The 20,571-nt window shown below is 43.7% G+C and overlaps 2 pseudogenes across 1 annotated transcript; one reads left to right on the top strand and one right to left on the bottom strand.

Moving 5' to 3' along the window:
* Positions 1-389: 389 nt before the first annotated feature.
* LOC114900952 lies at positions 390-1,608 on the top strand (annotated as a pseudogene).
* Positions 1,609-17,834: 16,226 nt separating this feature from the next.
* Positions 17,835-19,470, bottom strand: LOC114900792 (annotated as a pseudogene). The gene has a single exon (XR_003794939.1). The product of XR_003794939.1 is annotated as an axin interactor, dorsalization-associated protein pseudogene (transcript).
* Positions 19,471-20,571: the final 1,101 nt, after the last annotated feature.

The following is a 20,571-nucleotide window of genomic DNA, read 5'->3' as shown; positions in this document are numbered from 1 at the left end:
GAAAGCGGGAGTCCTAACCATTGGACTTCCAGAGAATTCCCTCCATGGGATATTTGACACATTACTTTCTGCAATATTCAGATCAAGACGTCACTCTATTGACTAAACTCTGCAACCAAGAAGCTTAACTTTTGGGCAGAAATAGAACAACAGTGAATCTCATAGGGAGCGTTTATGAAAAAAGATCCCACAAGGTTATTTTCATCAGATCTCAAAAGACTGATTCACTCTCTGATTCAATTAAATTAGAAAGCATTAACCAGCTCTTGCGCTCTCCTGTTAGTGAAGGGCGGCGGCTGTTCCGTGGAATGCAGATAATCTCTGTCGGCACAGGGAACATCTCCCTGCCTCTCCCTTTCCCCTTGCCTCCAGTGCCCGAGCTCGCCAGCATGTCCGTGGTGCCACAGACGAACAAGGGCAAGATTCTTGCCAAGAGAATTCATGTGCCTAGCAAGTATATTAGGCACTCTGAGAGCCGAGACTGCTTCCTGAAACGTGTGAAGGAAAATGATCAGAAAAAGTGGGAAGCCAGATAGAAGGGTACTTGTGTTCAACTGAAGCGCCAGCCTGCTCCACCCAGAGAAGCACACGTCGTGAGAACCAATGGAAAGGAGTCTGAACTGTTGGAGCCCATTCCCTATGAATTCGTGGCATGATGGGTGTAAAGAAAATAAAAGACTTGGACTCTACAATGCTTCTCTTAATTGACTGGAAATGTTGTGTCCCCTCCCCCAAAGAAATATTTAAAGCACATTTTAATTGTGTTCAAATTCAGTGGGTGACGTCTTTATTTTTCAAACGTAGTGGTTTTGCTTCCTGAAAGATGTGAGGTAGTTTGTTGTGCAATAACTCCATTGGTTAATAAACGGCCAGATATTATTTATAAAATAATAATAATTAAAAAAAGAAGTACAGCTCTGTTGCAGCCAGATTTCAGCGCATTAGTGAGGAACTTGATAAAATTGGCAGGAGGAGGACTGTAGAAGGGGTTTTGACTGTTCCTGAGCACCGGCTACCCCATGTGTTGCTGCTACAGCTGGGAACAACTTTCTTCAAATTACCTGGTGGTAGCTTAACATAGGAGAAGATGAAGTCGACGGACAAAAATGCTTAATGACAGAGCTATTGGGTCGTCAAGATGGAGTCCTGCAAGACAGGGACATTGATGACTGCAATGGTAACTGGTGGAGACCAAATTTTGAACCTTCTCAGTATCCATATATCCCTGCACATATTACAAAACCTAAGGAACATAAGAAGTTGTTTTTGGTTCAACTTCAAGAGAAAGCCTTGTTTGCAGTCCTTAAAAATTACGAGCTGGTAGCTGCACCACTGTTTGAACTGTATGACAATACACCCAGATATGGACCCATCATATCTAGTCTCCCCCAGCTTTTGAGCAGGTTCAGTTTTATACACAACTGAATTCCTGCGCAGCAGAGAAGTAAGAGAAGCCATCTTGGTGGGGAGGGATAGACTGGGAGATTGAGATTGACATATACACATTATTGTATATAAAATAGATAACTGGGTTTCCCTGGTGGCGCAGTGGTTAAGAATCTACCTGCCAATGCAGGGGACACGGGTTTGACCCCTGCTCCGGGAAGATCCCACATGCTGCGGAGCAACTAAGCCCGTGCGCCACAACTACTGAGCCCGTGTGCCACAACTACTGAAACTCACGCACCTAGAGCCCGTGCTCCGCAACAAGACAAGCCACCACAATGAGAAGCCTACACACCACAAGGAAGACCCAAAGCAGCCAAAACAAAAAAAGATAACTAATAAGGACCTACTGTATAGCACAGGGAACTTATATATTTATTTGTTTGTTTGTTTGTTTGCGCCGGGTCTTAGTTGTGGCAGGTGGGCTCCTTAGGGAACTCTTCTCAATACTCTGTAGTAACCTATATGGGAAAAGAATCTAAAGAAGAGTAGATATATGTATATGTATAACTGATTCACTTTGCTGTACAGCAGAAACTAACACAACATTGTAAATCAACTGTACTCCAATAAAAAAAAATTTTAAAAAAAGAGAAGCTGTCTTTGTGAGCACAGCTATACACAGTGTAGAATAAACATGCTAGAAAAGTTTTTTTGGTTTTATCTTTCCCAATCCCTAAATGACCACCTACTTTCTGTTGTTTGAATAGCAAAGCTAATATGAAAAACTAGATTGTGATGTAAACAAATGTGATAATGTTTACTTTATTTTTGGTTCTACACATACTTTCTGTACAACATTAAAGAAAGTGGACTTCTTTCTTAAGAAGAGAAAAGAAAAGAATTAACCAAAAGAAAATTAGAAAAATACCATATTTGGAAATTCATGAAATAACATCTAAATAACTGATGTGTTAAAGAAGAAACTCTTGTGGAAATCACTTAGTATGCAGAAATGAAAAATAATGACAATATACTACCATATCACAAACACTCTTTAGATATTTATAGCCTTAAATGCTCGTGTTAGAGAGAAATAAAGGCTGAACATTAAAGATCCATGTAAGTATCCTACTTAAGAAGTTGCAAAAAGGACAAAAGAAATCCAAAGAAGCTGAAACCTTACTTCATCCGCTGGAACAAGCATTCATTTTCCGTGAACCAGGCCCTTGGACCAAGTAGAGCCTCAGGTTGCAAGTTGGCAACCTGCTCATTGTGAGTCAATGTGAGAAAAGGCACTCTTCATTCTACCCCTTGATTCCAGAACCTGTATATTCTCGTTATTGGTACAATGCATAGACTGCATCCCCGGAGGAAGAAGAATGTCCTATCCCTGAATGTTATTCCCAAGATGGTGCCAGGGCTGAGGTTTTAATGGGGCATTCCAAACATTTACCTGGCTGACTACTTTTGGATGGTCTGGTATACGGTAGAACTAGTGGATTCCATTATTAGGTACCCATGGTTATGTGTCATTCAAACTCATGGAAAATCAGGCATTCAGTGAGCCTTCACAGTGGTGCTGGCAGAGACACTTCAGGCAGTGAATTACAACCACGTGTGCAATAGGCATAAACTATAGTAAGAATGAATCACTGTCCCCTCCAGAAGAGAAGAGATCAGATGTAATCAATTTGCCACCACGAGGCTGGCTGTTTTCCTCCAAGGGATGGTACCACGTGGCACAGTTGGTGACATGGTAAATGTTAAGTTAGATCAGCCTTGGACAGATGGAGCCCATGCTGTCAATCCCACAAGCAATGGAGTTATGAGACAGAGCCCAGCTGATAGCCACCAGGTATGTCATCCTGTCCACATGGCTGCTGAGTGCATCTTCTGATGTGGATGCTTTTGGTGGGCCCTGACTTGAAACACGAAGATACACGCACTTGCGCTCATGCACACAGGTTCACCCTCCTCAGACCCCTTTGTCTCTAATCTTCCCATCTCACTCCTTCTAGGTCCCTGACCTGCTAGACAAACTACTCATCACAGCTCAGGAGCCCATACACATACCTACTTTAGACCTCGTCTCTTGAAATACAAAGTATATGTGGACAAAACTTGTTTCCTGCCATTCCAGTAAACTATGAACGTTGCCTGCCATCAGACCATCAGCCTCTGCACAGTGCTCCCCGAGGGGAATTCTTCAGGATGGAGAAAAATAGACACTGCCTTTATATAGTTAAGATGCATATCAAACGAATGATTTCAATGATGCAGACTCTTGCATCTTCCCATACATAGAAAAGCACGAAATTCATTAACTTGTCTGTTTTTTTGTGATTGGCAGTAATTTTTTGATGTTCAACTATATGGGTTTGGTTTTCTTTTTTTTTCTCCAACAAAAACTCCTAAATATCCTGGCTCCTCTCTTACCTCATCGGAACAGTTGCTCAGAGCTATCTGAGAGGCTGTCTCCTGTGCTATAGACCTCAGTATAGCCCCCGAATAAAACATAATTTCAGGTTGTATGTTTTGTTTTTTGTTGTTGTTTTTCAGTCAATATACACTACTCACAGCTCTGATTGCTGGGAAGATTTCTCCTCATTGCTTTTTTTTTTTTTCTTCCCCTCGTCCCCTCTCATTGCTATTTTTATGGGCACCTTGAGTAGAGCTGTAATGTGGTAGCAGTCCGTTTCAGCTCACACTAAGAAGGCCCAAGATTTTCTTTCGTTAGTTGATCATACAGATCCCCTGAGGTTATATGCATGAGCTGAGAATGGTGTCAGTGCAACAGAGGTGGATGACATAGGGATCTGGACCATTTATCCATTTAACTTACTTGTGTTCTCTGGACCTGTTCATTTCCCTTATATGATGAACTGTTGCTGCAACTTGAAAGGCAGCTCCAGTTGCAAAGTCATCGGATGCCCCATGATCAATTTCAAAGTCCCTTTTAGGGCTCAGTGGCATTACAGGAGCTGCTTCTCAGATGAATGGCAAATAGTTCTTTGTTACAGAAGGTAGAACCTCGTTCCAGATCCCTAGAGGTCTGTGCTGTAGACCTCCTACTAGACATTCCTGAGACTCCGCATGGCATCTTTACCTATCAAGGATATCTGGGCACCACAGGTCCTGCTGAGCTGCAGTGGCCAAGGAGCAGGTAATTTGCCCTACGTCCTGGATCTACTGCAAATCTCCTCTTGCTCTGGACATTATTTGAACTAGGAAATAAATGAATCAGTGCTGTATTGCCAACGTGGTGTATGATCCCTCAAATCCAAAGAGCTCCAAAAAATACTATTTTTCTTTTTTTATACTATTTGTCCCTTTCATAGTGATAGGGGGTACATAAGGTGCAGCATCTTGTCCCAAACCAGTGGACCTCTAAAGATTTCACCAATGTGGCAAAGACTTTGAATTTTGAGGGAGTCTTTTTTTCCCACCAGTTGGCATCTGGGCATCCAGAGTACTTATCATATTTTGTTCAACAAAGTTCAGTTAGTATCATGTTCTGTAGAATATCAAGATGATCAAGGTCTCTGTGGATAATACCGTAGCAGGAAGCAGGAGAGTTAATATAGCACTGGGGCAAGACAGTCAATGTATTCTGCTGGCCTTCCCACATATAAACAAAATGCCTTTGAGCCTTTTTAATGATGGAGATTGAAAAGAATGCATTTACCAGATCAATAGCTTCATACCAAGTGCCAAAATCTGTATTGATCTGTTCAGGTAAAGATCCAGCTCAGAGAGACTTCCCTGGTGGTCCAGTGGCTAAGACTCCACGCTCCCAATGCAGGGGGCCTGGATTCGATCCCTAGTCAGGGAACTAGAGCCCGCATGCCACAACTAAGAGTTCACATGACACAACTAAAGACCCCACATGCCACAACTAAGACCCAGCACAGCCAAATAAATAAATAAAAAAAGAAAAGATCCAGCTCAGCAACTACAATTGGGACTATCACTTGGTTAAGTGGATGGAAATCCACAGCCATCCACCATAATCTGTCTGTTTTTTTATATTCATGAGAACCAAATAGGTATATGATAGGGAGTCCTGCATCTTTTAGTCTGATATAGGTGCTAATCTCTGCAATTCCACCCCTGATAGGATATTATCCTTTATGTACTGTCTTGTCACTACATCCTAGGCTTTCCCTAACATAATTGGTGAGGGAACCAATATGTGAGGTCTGCTACCTGTTAATCCATTACCGTTAGGAGATGTAACTGCAGGATGGATCTGTGGGCCCACTAGACCCACAGTGAGACAAACATGAATCAGGAGTTCATTTATTACCTTTCATCTCTCAGCCTCATTCCAGCCGGGGGAACCACAATGGCATTTCAGATCCCCTGGTATTGGTGTCACCTCAGAACCCAGTACTCCACAGCCCTCGAGAAATCTAGGAATCCCCTTTTCCGTAGTGGACGGTTTCTCTAGAAAATGGCCACGAGTCCCTTTAAGGAGGAACTAGAGGAATATTGTGCATATTTGCAGTGGCCTTACCAAGTCCTTCCCCACAGGGAACTGGACTGCCCGTCTGTCAGTCTGAGAACCGACTCAGATCTAGAAACTGGGCGAGAACTTGTGATTTTCCACTGTAGTGAAAGCCATCAGGCTTCAGCTCCCCAGATCTCCATGTTTTCTGGTTATACAACCAAACAATACTCTATTCAGATGCTGTCATATCTCTTTCCCAAAGACACTATGGATCATTAGTCATTGCCACAGATCTCTGCGTATCAAGGTACCCTGGTTGCTACCTCAAGCTTGCTGCCCATTCCAGTAATTATGTCCACATTTCTGACAGTTAAGTAACCCCACCTGCCTCTGCTTTTTCAGAACCCTGTTATTCCCAGTAACACAAGGCAGTCCAGTTCAGTGGTATCATGTCTTACCGTCACCCCAGCCTATGGAGGACCCCACCACTGAATTTCTCATTGCTACCAGAAGCTCCCTCACCACTGTGCTTTGTATTACACCAGGAGTTAAAGGCCATGATGTTTGCAACTTATTCTCAAATTGTTCAGGGAAAAAAAAAGTTAAGAACATACAGAGAGAGAGAGAGAGAGAGAGAACAAGCAACAAAGCAAATGAGGCAAAATGTTAGCAATAAGTAAATCTGAGTAAAGGATATACGGGTGTTTGTTTTGTTTTGTTTTACTTTTTGGTATGCAGGATCTTAGTTCCCCGACCAGGGCTCGAACCCATGTCCCCTGCATTAGCAGGCAGATTCTTAACCACTGTGCAACCAGGGAAGCCCAGGAAATTTTTGTAATAGAGCGGCACACAGTAGTTTCCAGACAATTTCTGGTTACATTTCCTTTCTAATTTTTAATGCATCTCTTTTAACTTTTTCCTTTCTTTTTCCTTAATCAGGCTCCTGAAGAAGCAACTTGGAATTCATCCTTTCAAGCCTTTTTTTTTTTTCTTTTTTATTTCCTGTTTCATTAACATCAGATTTTAATTTTATTTATTCCTCCTTTCTGCTTTTTGTACCTCAAGAGCTCAGACTTGGACCAAGCAAAATGTTTTTTCCATAATACTGTCATCACTATTCTATGCATGGCCTGCTTTATTTATTTTGTTATTTAAAATATAATAGAATAAACCCATGCACAGTCTGTGTCCAACTTCAAAACTAGAAAGAATAAACTATATCTCTATGATCTTGAGCCGTTTAAGTTAAGGTGTTATCAACTGGATTGTACTTTAAATCATTAAGTTGTGTCTCAGATTTTTTTTTTTTTAGAAAAGTCAATCTTTTTTTTTTAAGTTATTTATTTTATTTATTTATTTTTGGCCGCGTTAGGTCTTCGTTGTGGCACGCGGGACTTCTCTAGTTGCAGTGAGCAAAGAGGGCTACTCTTCATTGCCGTGCGTGGGCTTCTCATTGCGGTGGCTTCTGTTGTTGCAGAGCATGGGCTCTAGGCACACGGGCTTCAGTAGTTGTGGCTCGTGGGCTCTAGAGCACAGGCTCAGTAGTTGTGGCGCATGGACTTAGTTGCTCTGTGGCATGTGGGATCTTCCTGGACCAGGGATCGAACCTGTGTCCCCTGCATTGGCAGGCGGATTCTTAACCACTGCGCCACCAGGGAAGCCCAGAAAAGCCAATCTTTTTGGACTGTAGTTGAAAACAAAAGGATGACAACATGGCCTGAATGACTGTTATCAAGAAGTTCTTCCCCAAAGCTTTTTATACTTTACATGTTCACTGATTTTCCTCCAATTTTTTATTTTGGAAAACTTCAAACCTACAAAATATTGCAAAAATAATACAGTATATCCCTTACCTTGATGTATCAATTATTAACCTTTTGACACATTTGTTCTCTCTAGATAGATAGATAGATATGTTTATATATAGTGTGTATATATGTGTATATATGTATAAATATACATATGTGAATGACAGGTATAGGTGTATATGTATATACCTATAGTTATAGGTATATACATATAGACACTCACATTTCTTTTCTGAACTGTTTGAGAATAAGTTGCATTTATTATGAGACTTCATCCCTAGACATGTATCTCCTAAAGAATTCTTATATATTATATAATTCTCATATATTAAGCAACTTTTTTTTTTTGGCCACACTGCATGGCTTGTGGGATCCTACCCCAACCAGGGATCAAACCCGGGCCCAAGGCAGTGAGACCTCAGAGTCCTAACCACTGGACTGCCAGGGAATTCCCTATAATTCTCATATATTAACTCAATATCATTATCAAACCCAAGGCACTTAACATTTATTGTCTAATATACAGTCCATATTCAAATAACCCCAATTATCCCAATAATGGATTAGAGATGGATGGCCCAAACAATGTCTCTTTAGCACCAGTCCCTGGACTTTTTCTGTCTTTCACGACACTGATGTTTTTGAAGAGTCCAAGACAGTCATTTTGCAGACTGTCTCTCGGTGCGGATCAGCCTGAGGTTCCCTCTTTCAAGTGGGGCCACAAGTGAGATGCTTATGGCACTGCTGTGAAAACATACAGAAGTGGAATCTGGCCTCTGAGGAGGGCGGGGACAGAGCAGACTCTCTAAGGGATTCTGGGCTGAGCTCAGGTCTGAATGATGAGAAGGAATTAACTAAGCACACTGGCCATGGCGAGCAACAGCCCTCCAGGCCCAGGTGCAATGACGTGGCCATGAGAAAGGGTGAGGGGCCAAAGGAAATGACAGACAAGCTTGGGAAGATGATGTCTTTAGTTCTGGATGGTGAGTGTTCCCTTGGAAAATCTAAGAAAAATCCACGTAGTCAGGGGAAGCCTGTGGCAGAGGCCTGGACTGAAGGAAACCATCTGTGACCCAACGAATTGTTTGCAATTCTCTATAAGAAATATCACTGCAGAGAGTAGAGAATACGAGAGGCCTGGTTCAAGCCTTGAAGAATACCACCAGGGGTGGGAGTAGGTGGAGGGATGGCCAGAGAGGCAGGAGGAGGCCTGCAAAGTGTGTACAGAAAGACAAGGGAAGACGAGTTTCAGGGAATGGTTAAGAGAGCAAGGTTAAAGGTTAATACTGACACTTGTTAAAATGGTAAAAAAGGCTTTCCTCAGGACTGTTGCAATAGGAGTACTGCAATAGGGCAGAGAGATCTGACTCAACACTGACTCCAACAAGGACAAGGGGGATTTAGAGCCAAGGGCAGCACAAAGGGCTCAGTGGATGGAAAATGACTAAGGGGAGACTTCAAGGAATTCTTGCGAAACTGACCTAACAGAATTCTTGCTAAGGCAGGTGAAGGACTTAGATGTCAAAGGTGGGACATGAGGAACTTGATCAGATGTCAAAGGTGAGGGAATTCTTCCTAAACCAACTTAGCAGGATTCTTTGCTGAGACTGGGTTGGGCAGGCCAGACACAGGATGGCGGCCAAGGTTGAGACCTAATCAAAAAGAGGGCCTGGGGGAAACTGACTCAAGTTTGATCAAGGAGAGAGTCTTTGTCAGAAAGCAACCCGCCAAGAGCGGCCAAGAGGAGGACTGAAAAGTGCTCACTGCACGTGGAGGTCACTGCGGCCTTAGCAAGAGCTGTGAAGGGTTTGAGGATATTCTGCATATAGTTCTATGTATATATGGGCTGGAAACACTTAATTTTAAATATAACTCATTTTTTATATCCATAAAAAAAAATATTATGTAGCCATAAAAAGAAGGAGAGAATTATTTAGGTACTCATAATGGAATGATCACAAAGTTAAATTTTTAGGTGAAAAAAGACCTAGAGATGATCATACTGAGTGAAGTAAGTCAGACAGAGAAAGACAAATATCACATATCACTTATATGTGGAATCTAAGAAAAATGATACAAATGAACTTATTTACAAAACAGAAATAGACTCACATAGAAAACCAATTTATGGTTACCAGAGGGAAAGTTGGGGGGAGGGATAAACTAAGAGTTAGGGATTAACATACACACACCACTATGTATAAAATGGATAAACAACAAGGACCTACTGTGTGGCACTGGGAACTATATTCAGTATCTGATAAGACCTGAAATGGAAAAGAATCTGAAATACTCTTATATAACGGAATCACTTTGCTGTACACCTGAAACTAATACAACATTGTAAGTCTATACTTCAGTAAAAAATTGTTTTGAAAACAATATATGTATAGTAAGTTAGCATTTGCATAAAAAAGGAGGATCGAGATACACACACATATGTGTGGGAATGTGCCCACATATGTATGCCTTTGCTGGTGTATACATAAGATGCTCCTAGAAAGATATACAAGAAACTGGTAGCATAGGCTGCCTGTAAGGAGATGAACTTGATGACCCGGAGCAGGGGTGACAGGGAGATTTTTCAGTGGATAGCCTTTTCTACCTTTCGAATTTTTGTACCACGTGCAAATACTATGTATTTTAAAAATTAATGTATAAATATTCTTCCTGAGATCACACTATAATTACAGTACAATTTGCATTTTATTGGACATCTGTTCAGATGACAATATAAGAAGATCTGTCTTTGTTTATTTGTTTGTGGCCATGCCACGTGGCATGTGGGATGTGAGTTCTCCAACCAGGGATCGAACCCATGCCCCCTGCAATGGAAGTGCAGAGTCTTAACCACTGGACTGCCGACGAAGTCCCTGTCTTTGTTTTTAAATGATCTGCATCCCATTTTTTGTCCAATGTTTCCAATTTTTATTACTGTGAACTGCATTGCTGGATGCGTTCTTGTACACTTATATCTGTACACTCATGATTCTGTAGCATAAATTCCTACAAAGGGAAGAAGATTCTTCCACATTGCCTTCCCGAAAGGCTGTTCCAGGCCACACACCTCTCCCATCCACACCAGTGTGTGCCTGGTACTCTACTTATTCTACAGCCCTGAGTATTGTCCCCGAATTATGCTATGTGGCACAGACAATGCTGAGTGCTTACTTGCTTTGCCTCCGGAGCACACAAGTACGCTACATCTCTCAGCATCCCTTGCCGTGAGGTGGGGCTGAGTTCTGGTTGGTGGCAGTAGTGATGTACACCAGCACTTCCAGAACTGGCCCCTAAAAAACCTCTCCATAATCCTCAAGCTCTCTCTCTTCCTTCATCTGCTTGACATGTGCAGAAAGTCAAGTGGAAGTCTCTGAGCCCTAGAGCATTACTAGGTTGAGCAGAGAAACAAATTTTACCATATCTCATTGCTGCCCCCTCCCGTCTCTCTGCACTGAGATTCGATCGCATGCCCTGGACCTAGCAGCAAGTCTTTGCTCAAATGTCGTCTTCTCGGAGGGCATTCCCTACCACCTGATTTAGCACAGACTGCCTACAGATCTGAGCAACTTTGAGGGATCTGCCTGTCTTTCAAATAAGATGATACTTGCATTTCCAATGAAACTTCTTCCCCAGACGATGATGCAACCTTGATAAATAGGCTAGAGCCACTTAGGGCAGAGGTGAGGGAGTGCAACGGTGAACCCCTGGGCCCTGAGGCCTCAGCCTTACCATTTCACCACCACTCCGGGGCCCCAGACCTCACCACGACAGCTCCAGCCACACTTCCTAGGCTGTGACCTGAACAGAGCATGGTGATCACCTCCTTCGTTCATTCTAAAATATATATTGAGGGAGTTCCTGCTGGTCCAGTGGTTAGGGCTCTGAGCTTCCACCGCAGGGGGCACTGGTTCGATCCCTGGTGGGGGAATTAGGATCCTGCAGGCCACGCAGCATGGCCAAAAATAAAATAAAATAAAATAATAAAATATTCATTGAGCACTTATCAGACACTATCCTCAAGGCTTTGGATATAGCAATGAACAGATGAGACAAAGATTCCTGCCTATTCGAGTGGGAGACACAGACCGTAAGCAACAATACTAATAAATAAGGTAGGCGAAGAGGTGATAAAAGGAGAAGAGCAGGTTATCCGAAGTGCAGGGCAAGAGGTACGTATCTGTGCTAAGTAGGGTGGTAGGAAGGTGACACTTGAGAAAAGACTTAGAGGTGAGAGTCACATGTTTCTCTGGGAGAAGAAGGCTCCCAGCAGAATTAAGCAAAGGCCCTGAGGCAGGGCCACTCCTGGAGTGTTCGAAGAGCAGGAATGAGTCCACGTGGCTGGGAACTTGGAAGGAAATGAGGTCAGAAGGCATGAGGAGGAGGGTGCCCAGAGGGCGCAGGGCGTCACAGGCTACTCTACGGACTTTGGCTTTTGCCCTGAGATGATATACCTTTGCACAGTTTCAGATGGAGAAGTGACAGATATTCTGACTTACATATTCAAAAGGATCCCTCTAGCTTTTGTATTGAGAACACACTCAGGGTGGGAGGAAGGAGAAACTTGGAGAGTAGGGACAAGGCTGTGCAGAAACCCAGGTGTGAGGGATGGTGGTTCCCGCTGGATTTGGTAACAGGAGGTACTGAAAGGTAGAGGGATGGTGGATATATTTTGAAGAAGGAACCAATGGGATTTCCAAATGCACTGGATATTGGGTGTGAAAGAAAAGTGGGGTTAAGGAGGCTCCCAAGGTCTTTGGCCTGAGCAGCGGGCAGAATGGATCTGCCTGAGTTAGGGAAGGCAGAGGTGGAACAGTTTTAGGAGGAGAATCAGAAGCTCAGCTCTGAACATGGTAATATTGAGATGTTTCAAGACATCAAAATAGAAACGTTGGGACTTCTCTGGTGGTGCAGGAGTTAAGAATCCGCCTGACAATGCAGGGGACACGGGTTCGAGCCCTGGTACGGGAAGATTCAACATGCCACGGAACAACTAACCTGGTGCGCCCCATCTACTGAGCCTGCGCTCTAGAGCCTGCGAGCCACAACTACTGAGCCCATGTGCTGCAACTACTGAAGCCCATGGGCTCCTAGAGCCCGTGCTCCACAAGAGAAGCCACCACAATGAGAAGCCTGCGAACCTCAATGAAGAGTAGCCCCTGCTCACCGCAACTAGAGAAAGCCCGTGGGCAGCAACGAAGACCCACTGCAGCCAAAAAATAAATAACTAAATAAAATAAAGTAAGTGTAGTAATTAAAAAAAAAAAAAAAAAGTCGAGTAGGCAATTGATATGCAAATCTGGAGTTTGGCAGAGAAGTCTGAGTGGAGATTAAATTTCAGAAGTTAACCACCTGCCTTTTTTTTTTTGGCCGCGCAGCACGGCTTGCGGAATCTTAGTTCCCTGACCAGGGATCGAACCCGGGCCCCCTGCAGTGGAAGCGCAAAGTCCTAACCACTGGACTGAAGGGAATTCCCTGCCATTGTTGTTGTTGTTTTCCTCCCAATGTATAATTTGACTCAGAGTATTGAATCCTCCATCGCTGCATCACTCTGAGTGATGCAACTTAAATGTGTAACAAGTACATTGTAGTTGTATGTTAATACTCTGTCTCTGTGGATTAACTGTTGTACTTTGGACTGGGACAGTGATAGTTTAATATTTAACATTGTGAATATCGTGACTTTGTTTTCTAGGAGTTCAGATAATGAAAATGAGAATAATTATAGTACCAATGCCAGCATGACCCAGATAACACATAAAACACAGACTAAATGTTTATGTTATTTTAACGAGAAATGGAAGGACATATATAACTGGATTAGGAAAGTAAGTAACCAAAATATATCATACTGCACCCTAAGCAGAAAAAAACTAGGGATTGCACATGGTGGAAAAGAGTATATGAAAGCACATGTGGAGATTGAATCTCACAAGTTCAGGATGAGACAGGCAAGTACTCCTAAATCTATCAAAAGCCAGTGTGTTGGGACTTCCCTGGTGGCGCAGTGGTTAAGAATCTGCTTGCCAATGTAGGGGACACAGGTTCGAGCCCTGGTCCGGGAAGATCCCACATGCCGCAGAGCAACTAAGCCGGTGCGCCACAACTACTGAGCCTGCGCTCTAGAGCCCGCGAGCCACAACTAATGAGCCCGCGTGCCACAACTACTGAAGCCCGTGCGCCTAGAGCCCGTGCTCTGCAACAAGTGAAACAACCGCAACGAGAAGCCCGTGCACCGCAACGAAGAGTAGCCCCCAGCTCACCGCAACTAGAGAAAGCCCACGCACAGCAACAAAGACCCAACGCAGCCAAAAATAAATAAATAAATAATAAAATAAATTTATATATTTAAAAAAAAGCCAGTGTGTTCGTTTGCTTGTTTGTCTCCCCAAAAGACACCAAAGCTCAGCTGAAAACAGCAGCCATTGAATCGACACAAACATGTACGATCAGTGTATTGTTCCCTCGACCGCTCTATGAAACGGAGTAGAATTACATTTCCTCATTCAGATATTGCAACTAAAGTGTCTTGTGGGCCAACAGAAGGGTAAACTCTAGAGCGTAACAGATGTGTTGGCCCCTTACAGTGCGAAACTGACTCCATCGTATCTCACCAATGATCATACTTTCTACAGTGACTCAACTGAGGCATGGCAGCCACAACAAATGTTTCCCCTAGCTCTTAGGTACTTTTTAAATGAAAACTGGAGCTTCAAATCATTTCTTAATTTCTATGAAGGTTGCCTTGAAGTTGCAGAAAACATAAAACAAAAAATTGCTGATCTCTTATACAAATACAAACTAGACTTTGCTTATTTACCTGCATATTCAGCAGAGAGCACAAATGTAAAATTTTGCAAATCCCATTCAGTACATAAGCTCCTTACCAAAGAAAACGGAAAGATCTTACTTGCTAAGTGTCCTGGACACATTTTGCTAAAAAGAGATGTGATTTACTTACCTGTGATATTGAGGCTTTTATAATGTGCATTTTGGTCACTTTTCCTTTTCTCGAAATGTAAAGAAGAATTAAATGAGGATTTTTTGTTTTTTGTTTGTTTTGTTTTACTTTATCACTTTTACTCTATTACGTAAAATTCACTTTGCCTTGAAGTTCTACTCTCAGAAGGCACACATCACACTGATTCCTGGTGTCAGGCCAACGTGATGACATCAAGCTAAACATTCTCTCAACAAAAGCATTGAACACAGAATCATTAGGATTCTCAGTTTTACCACTAAATGAAAGAAAATAAGACATCCTAAAGACTGTAGGCAGTTTAGAGGATTATTACTGGAAAAGGAAACAGAAAAAGCAAAACTATTTTACTGTATCATCAGACAGGAAGAAACAGGTCATTGTCATTTTTATTCTGTATAGGTTATATCCATTTAAATTAGTACTATTTTATTTGCCGCCTTCTTTGAAAGTCTTGCCTTTACGTGTCTTAAGAACATATGTAAATATGCTTCCCTGGACTTGGTTCCCTGGGGCTCACGCTCTGCTGGGTACAGAATCTTTGGAGTTGTTCTCTTTCTCCATTTTACCGATTTGCATTTCCCCCCTTTTTCTCGCCAGCACCTCACACGGCTGCATCGAGGTCACCGTGTTATCTTCAATGTCTTCTCCGGGGAAGTAAGAGATTTGACTTTGGACATACTCTGCAGCCAGCACGGTCCCAGCAGCAGTGTCCAGGCCTCTGGCCTTGGAAGACTCAGGAGGGCAGGTCCCCTTATTGCACAAACTCGTCCACGTCCTTGACATTTTTGCTGCTTAATGCTTTTTAGAGTGACACCCTTTCCTTCTGTCCAGTTGAACTGACACACCTTGCATCCCATAATTTCTGGCCCATCAGAGGAGGAAAGGATGTAAATTACTTGGATCTGACCTTGTTTCGTATGTCACCACCTCACTGGTAAATATTCATTGGGTTAGAAAGAAATACTATTGTGACACTCATAGGCTCCCAGACTCTGTAAATTCTAGATCATCAGGGGCTTCAGAAATAGGGTCAACAACTTTCAGAACTTTATTTCCAAACAAGTTAATATTACAAAACGCAGTCAACCAAAAATGAGGAATTCCGCCAGGGCAGTGGTTCTTGGTTGCATATTGAAATAAAATTTAAAATCGGTATTTAAAAAAAAAATACCCATGTCTGTGTGGGTCTTACCCCAGGAGATTCTGATTTAATTGGTCTAGGGTGTGGCAGCAGGATTTTTGAAAAGCAGCACACTTTATGGTAAAAGCTAGCTTACTTTCTTTCAAGATTATTAATTTCTTTAGAGATCTGGCTTCTATTTGCACACATTCCGCCTGAAAGTTTTTGATGGTATAAATGAGGTGCTTACCCTTTGAAGGTAAGTGCTGACTGAAATATTTCTTACCATTAATATAGTGATAATCTTTATCATCAAAGTCAGTATGTTCAGTGACAAGCACAAAATCCTCAGTTCAGCCATCAAAGGTGAAAATGATGACCCTCGAAGACTCTGCTTTCTGGTTCACATACCCCGCCTCCTAACCTCCACACACCTTTGGCTGGCTTTTTTGTTTTTTCTTCCAGTTTTGCTACATTTTAATGGTAGGTTTGTTTTTTTTTTTAAGTACTACTATTTTTTTAAATTAATTAATTAATTAATTTTTGGCTGTGTTGGGTCTTCGTTTCTGTGCGAGGGCTTTCTCTAGTTGCAGCAAGCGGGGGCCATGCTTCATCGCGGCGCGCGGGCCTCTCACTGTCGTGGCCTTTCCCGTTGCGGAGCACAGGCTCCAGACGCGCGTGCTCAGTAGTTGTGGCTCACGGGCTTAGTTGCTCCGCGGCATGTGGGATCCTCCCAGACCAGGGCTCGAACCCGTGTCCCCTGCATTGGCAGGCAGATTCTCAACCACTGCGCCACCAGGGAAACCAAATGGTAGGTTTTTTAAGGGATTAGTTTTAGGTCTTGTCAGCAACATCAAACAGAAGGTACCGAGTGCTCCACAGGGTACAGAGCGCTGCCAAGCACCTCAGAAAATGTACGTGATGTGGCGAACATGTGGTTCTTGCCCCCTGAGGAGCTTACAGTCTGGGGGTCGGCGGCGGGGGGGGCGGGGGCTGACAACTCACAGTCTAAGAGTTGAGTGAACAACAAAGTAATTTATTAAGGCATATTCCTCATCCCCTCAAGCTACTGTGGATGGAATCATTTTGGAATTAAGCTAATCAAGAGAGAGGCAAGACTGAGTTTGGTTGAGAATTCTTCAGGCTCATATAGTTTTTTAACATCCATCATAGTAAACAGAACTGACCTAACAGACAACTGAAAGTGGAGACTAGATCTCTTGAAGTGCAAGGGCTAGAACTTGACTGCGGTTACTTACTTTAAAAAGCAAACATACTGAACGGTATGACCAGGCTTATTATACTAGTTTAAAAATAGGCCAAGTACTGGCACTGCGTTCCCCTCATGCTAGCACTGGTCATTTAAAATAGTGAATATTAAATATGTGGGCTCCACATCTAACCCACAGAATTCCCACCCCAAATCTTAATGTTCTGCGTATCAAGTATCCACCTCATGTGTACTATGAAAGTTTTATTTATGCCCCATTATCAAGTTGAAACAATGTAAATAGTCAAATTATAAAAAGGTCATGACCTGCATATTTCCATATGTGAATGGCAATATATCTACATAGGAAATAAATGGCAATCCTATCTACCTATATATATATAAAAAAAGAATATCTCCAGATTTGCGTACTCACCGCTATAAGAAGAGGTAGGCAGGTTTTACGGTTTCACAATCAGTTGTCAGAGAAACAGCAGTTATTCCTGCAGTATCTTGTTAGCATCTGACTAACAATCTAAAAGTAAAATTATTTTTAGATTACATGATTTAGAAGACATTATAAACCCACCAAGAATTCGTAATTATTCTGAGATGGTTCCATCATTAACCCCAGAATCACTATCAGAAAGAGTAACGATGTGATGTAGAAAGAAGCTAATCAACATGACTAAAAATATGCTCTTTCAGGGGCTTCCCTGGTGGCGCAGTGGTTGAGAGTCCGCCTGCCGATGCAGGGGACACGGGTTCGTGCCCCGGTCCGGGAGGATCCCACATGCCGCGGAGCGGCTGGGCCCGTGAGCCATGGCCTTTGAGCCTGCGCATCCGGAGCCTGTGCTCCGCAACGGGAGGGGCCACAACAGTGAGAGGCCCGCGTACCGCAAAAAAAAACAAAACAAAACAAACAAACAAAAAAATGCTCTTTCAGAAAAACGATCTGGTCATCTGGAAAAATCACAGCTACAACCTGTGAACACGCCCATATGGGATGCTGATTTGGCCAAGACACACTATTTCTAAGCAGGAGAACCATGAGATCAGGGTGAATCAAGGCCGTCTCCGAGGAGCAGCCTATAAATTTCCAGACTGACCTTGGGCAGCATAATTGGTCCAATTCCTCTCAAAGGCAGTTTCATACTATCCTATCCACATCAACCCAAAGTTTGACATTAACTCGAAAAACCGAAGAGCATATTGGAGCAGAAGTGGACAGGTGTGTAAACTCTAGCACACTCTTATTGCTGTATTAAGTGCGCAGGTGAGCACATTCCACCCACAACAGTGTCGTTCCAGGAAGCAGGGCAGGAGTAGTGGCACGTTAGAAAAGAGGCTATTCATTGCACAATTAACAGAAAAGTGAAAACATTTCAAGATCTACAATAAGCCTGTATCCAAAGGAGCCTTTCACATCAGTGACGTGCTGGACTTTGAATTCTGTGCTACAGCTGTGTAATGGACCCACTCTGGCCTGCTGGCCTGGGTACGGCTTGCTTCCTGCCTGTTGAAGGGTGAACAGGCTACACAGAGCTAGGATGGTTTCTACTGAGTGGTAAGATTCACAGAAGTTCCAGGGTATTCATGTCACGATCATTCCTTGGGCAAAGTTTGATGCAGATGAAGACAAAGTGGTTTCTTGGTCAGCAATTGCAATTTCTTTCTTTTAAAGTCAGTGGGTTTCTTGTATAGTTCTATTACAATTGGCCCAGGTTTAATTTCATCCTTGTCCATGAAAGCAAAACACTTGGTGCTGGTAAACCTTTTTTTTAGGCTTATAGTGTTTGAATTCAAAGAAAATAGCTGCACCTTTGGTTAATTTTTCAACATGCTTCTGGAGCTCCATGTCCACATTAAAATGAACATACATATCTTCTTCTCTTGAAGCCACTGGAGTCTCTTGCACAGGACTTAAATCTATGCCATTCAGATCTTTTACGCTAACCGTGATATAGGGATCAATGCATTGCCCAGCATCTTTCAGGCCAATTTTCTCAATTCTGATAATGAGTAACATCACTCCTGGTTCTGATGGCAACCTTGGTAATAAAGTACGGGAAACTTAGCAGGAAAGGCATCAGGAGACCCTGCTCTAGCACCACCCTCTTCTTCAAATTCCAAATTCTCTTCTTCACCAGGTGCTAAGACTCTTCTTAAGGGGACAGGCTGAACATCAAATGGGAATTTATTATATGTAAGAATATTCTTTAGGATTGGTTCTAGCTTCTTCAGATCCTCCAGTTTAAATTCTTCTTGGGACCGTGTGGACTGTAAAGCTGCACTTCGTAATTCCAAGCATGTCGCCATTTTGCCTATAGTTTTCTTTTGTTCTTCTGTGAATTCAGAATTGCTGTGCTGAGCTTGGGCCTCTTTTTGTAGGTGTCTTGCTAATATCTGATGCTCCTCTATCGCCTCCACCAGCTGGCCCCAAGAGTCGAAGTCGGAGCCTCTCCCAAAGCTGGCACCCCAGCGCTGCGGCAGACTTCGGGTCACCTCCGACATGGCCGGTCCCCATCACGTCCCCTCCCACCCCTACCCCAGCGAGGCTGGGCTCTAGGGCGCCATCCTCCCCGGGCCTGGCCCCGACATTAACAGGGCCAGGAGGAACCGCCAGGCCACCGCCACCACCCACCAAGGAGCCGCCCAAGCCCATCTGCCGCCCGAGCCGAACTCTGCGGCTCTGAAGCCTTGACTGGAATTCTGCCTCCTCAGAACCCTGAGCGTTATCCGCTCACTCAGCCCCTTCAGCGTGCACACGCGTCCCCCCAACACTGCTGTCCGTCCCTCCCCACACACTTCCCAGGGCTTCCCCCCCACCTTCACGCCCACCACTTCTCACTGGCCTCCTGGGTTGAATGCAGCCATTCTTTGCGAACGCAGTCAAGCATTTTGAAGGCATTCTTGTCATTTCAATACCTCCACCAACGGTGGCTATGGTGGGATGAGGTGATGGCATCAGTAGTGACAGGCGGCAAAGGTGTCAGGATGACGCTGGCTGCTGCTGACGCAGCCATGACAGACGGGAGCGATGGCCGCTGTGGCCACAGGTGGCGGCCACAGACGTGAACCCAGTGGGTGAAGCAGGCGAGGCGGCTGATCTTTGCTGGAGAGATCCCTCTCCACCAGAGCCCACTCTGCCTGATGTGTGTGGCAAGCGGGAAGTGGCAGCGAATTAAAAATCCATCCCCTTGGGACTCCCCTGGCGGTCCAGTGGTTAACACTCTGCGCTTCCACTGCAGAGGGCACGGGTTCGACCCCTGGCCAGGGACCCAAAATCCCACGGGCCAAACTAAAAGAAACAAAAGACCCCACAGAAAACAAAAAACCCATCCCCTTAAGCAGCCCTCAACCAAATGAAGGGTGTACAAATGCCCTCACCCCGAGAGTGGGAAGTCTATTTCCACTGCTTCCCAGAGTTGCCCAGAGAATGAAGCTGTTGCCCACAGTGATACCTTGCTTGAAAATGCACCTCTGATGTGCTGCCTTCCCTTCCCTGCCTCACTTCCCACAGCTCTACCAGTGCTTTCTGGGATCATCTCCCAAACCCTTGTCTCAAAGTCTGTTTCTGGGGGAATCCAAGCTACGATAATGCGTCACGAGCCA

Source organism: Monodon monoceros, unplaced genomic scaffold, assembly GCF_005190385.1.
Source record: "Monodon monoceros isolate NGI ecotype Baffin Bay Population unplaced genomic scaffold, NGI_Narwhal_1 Super_Scaffold_19, whole genome shotgun sequence".
NCBI lineage: Eukaryota > Metazoa > Chordata > Mammalia > Artiodactyla > Monodontidae > Monodon > Monodon monoceros.
This window is presented reverse-complemented; position numbering and strand designations above follow the sequence as displayed.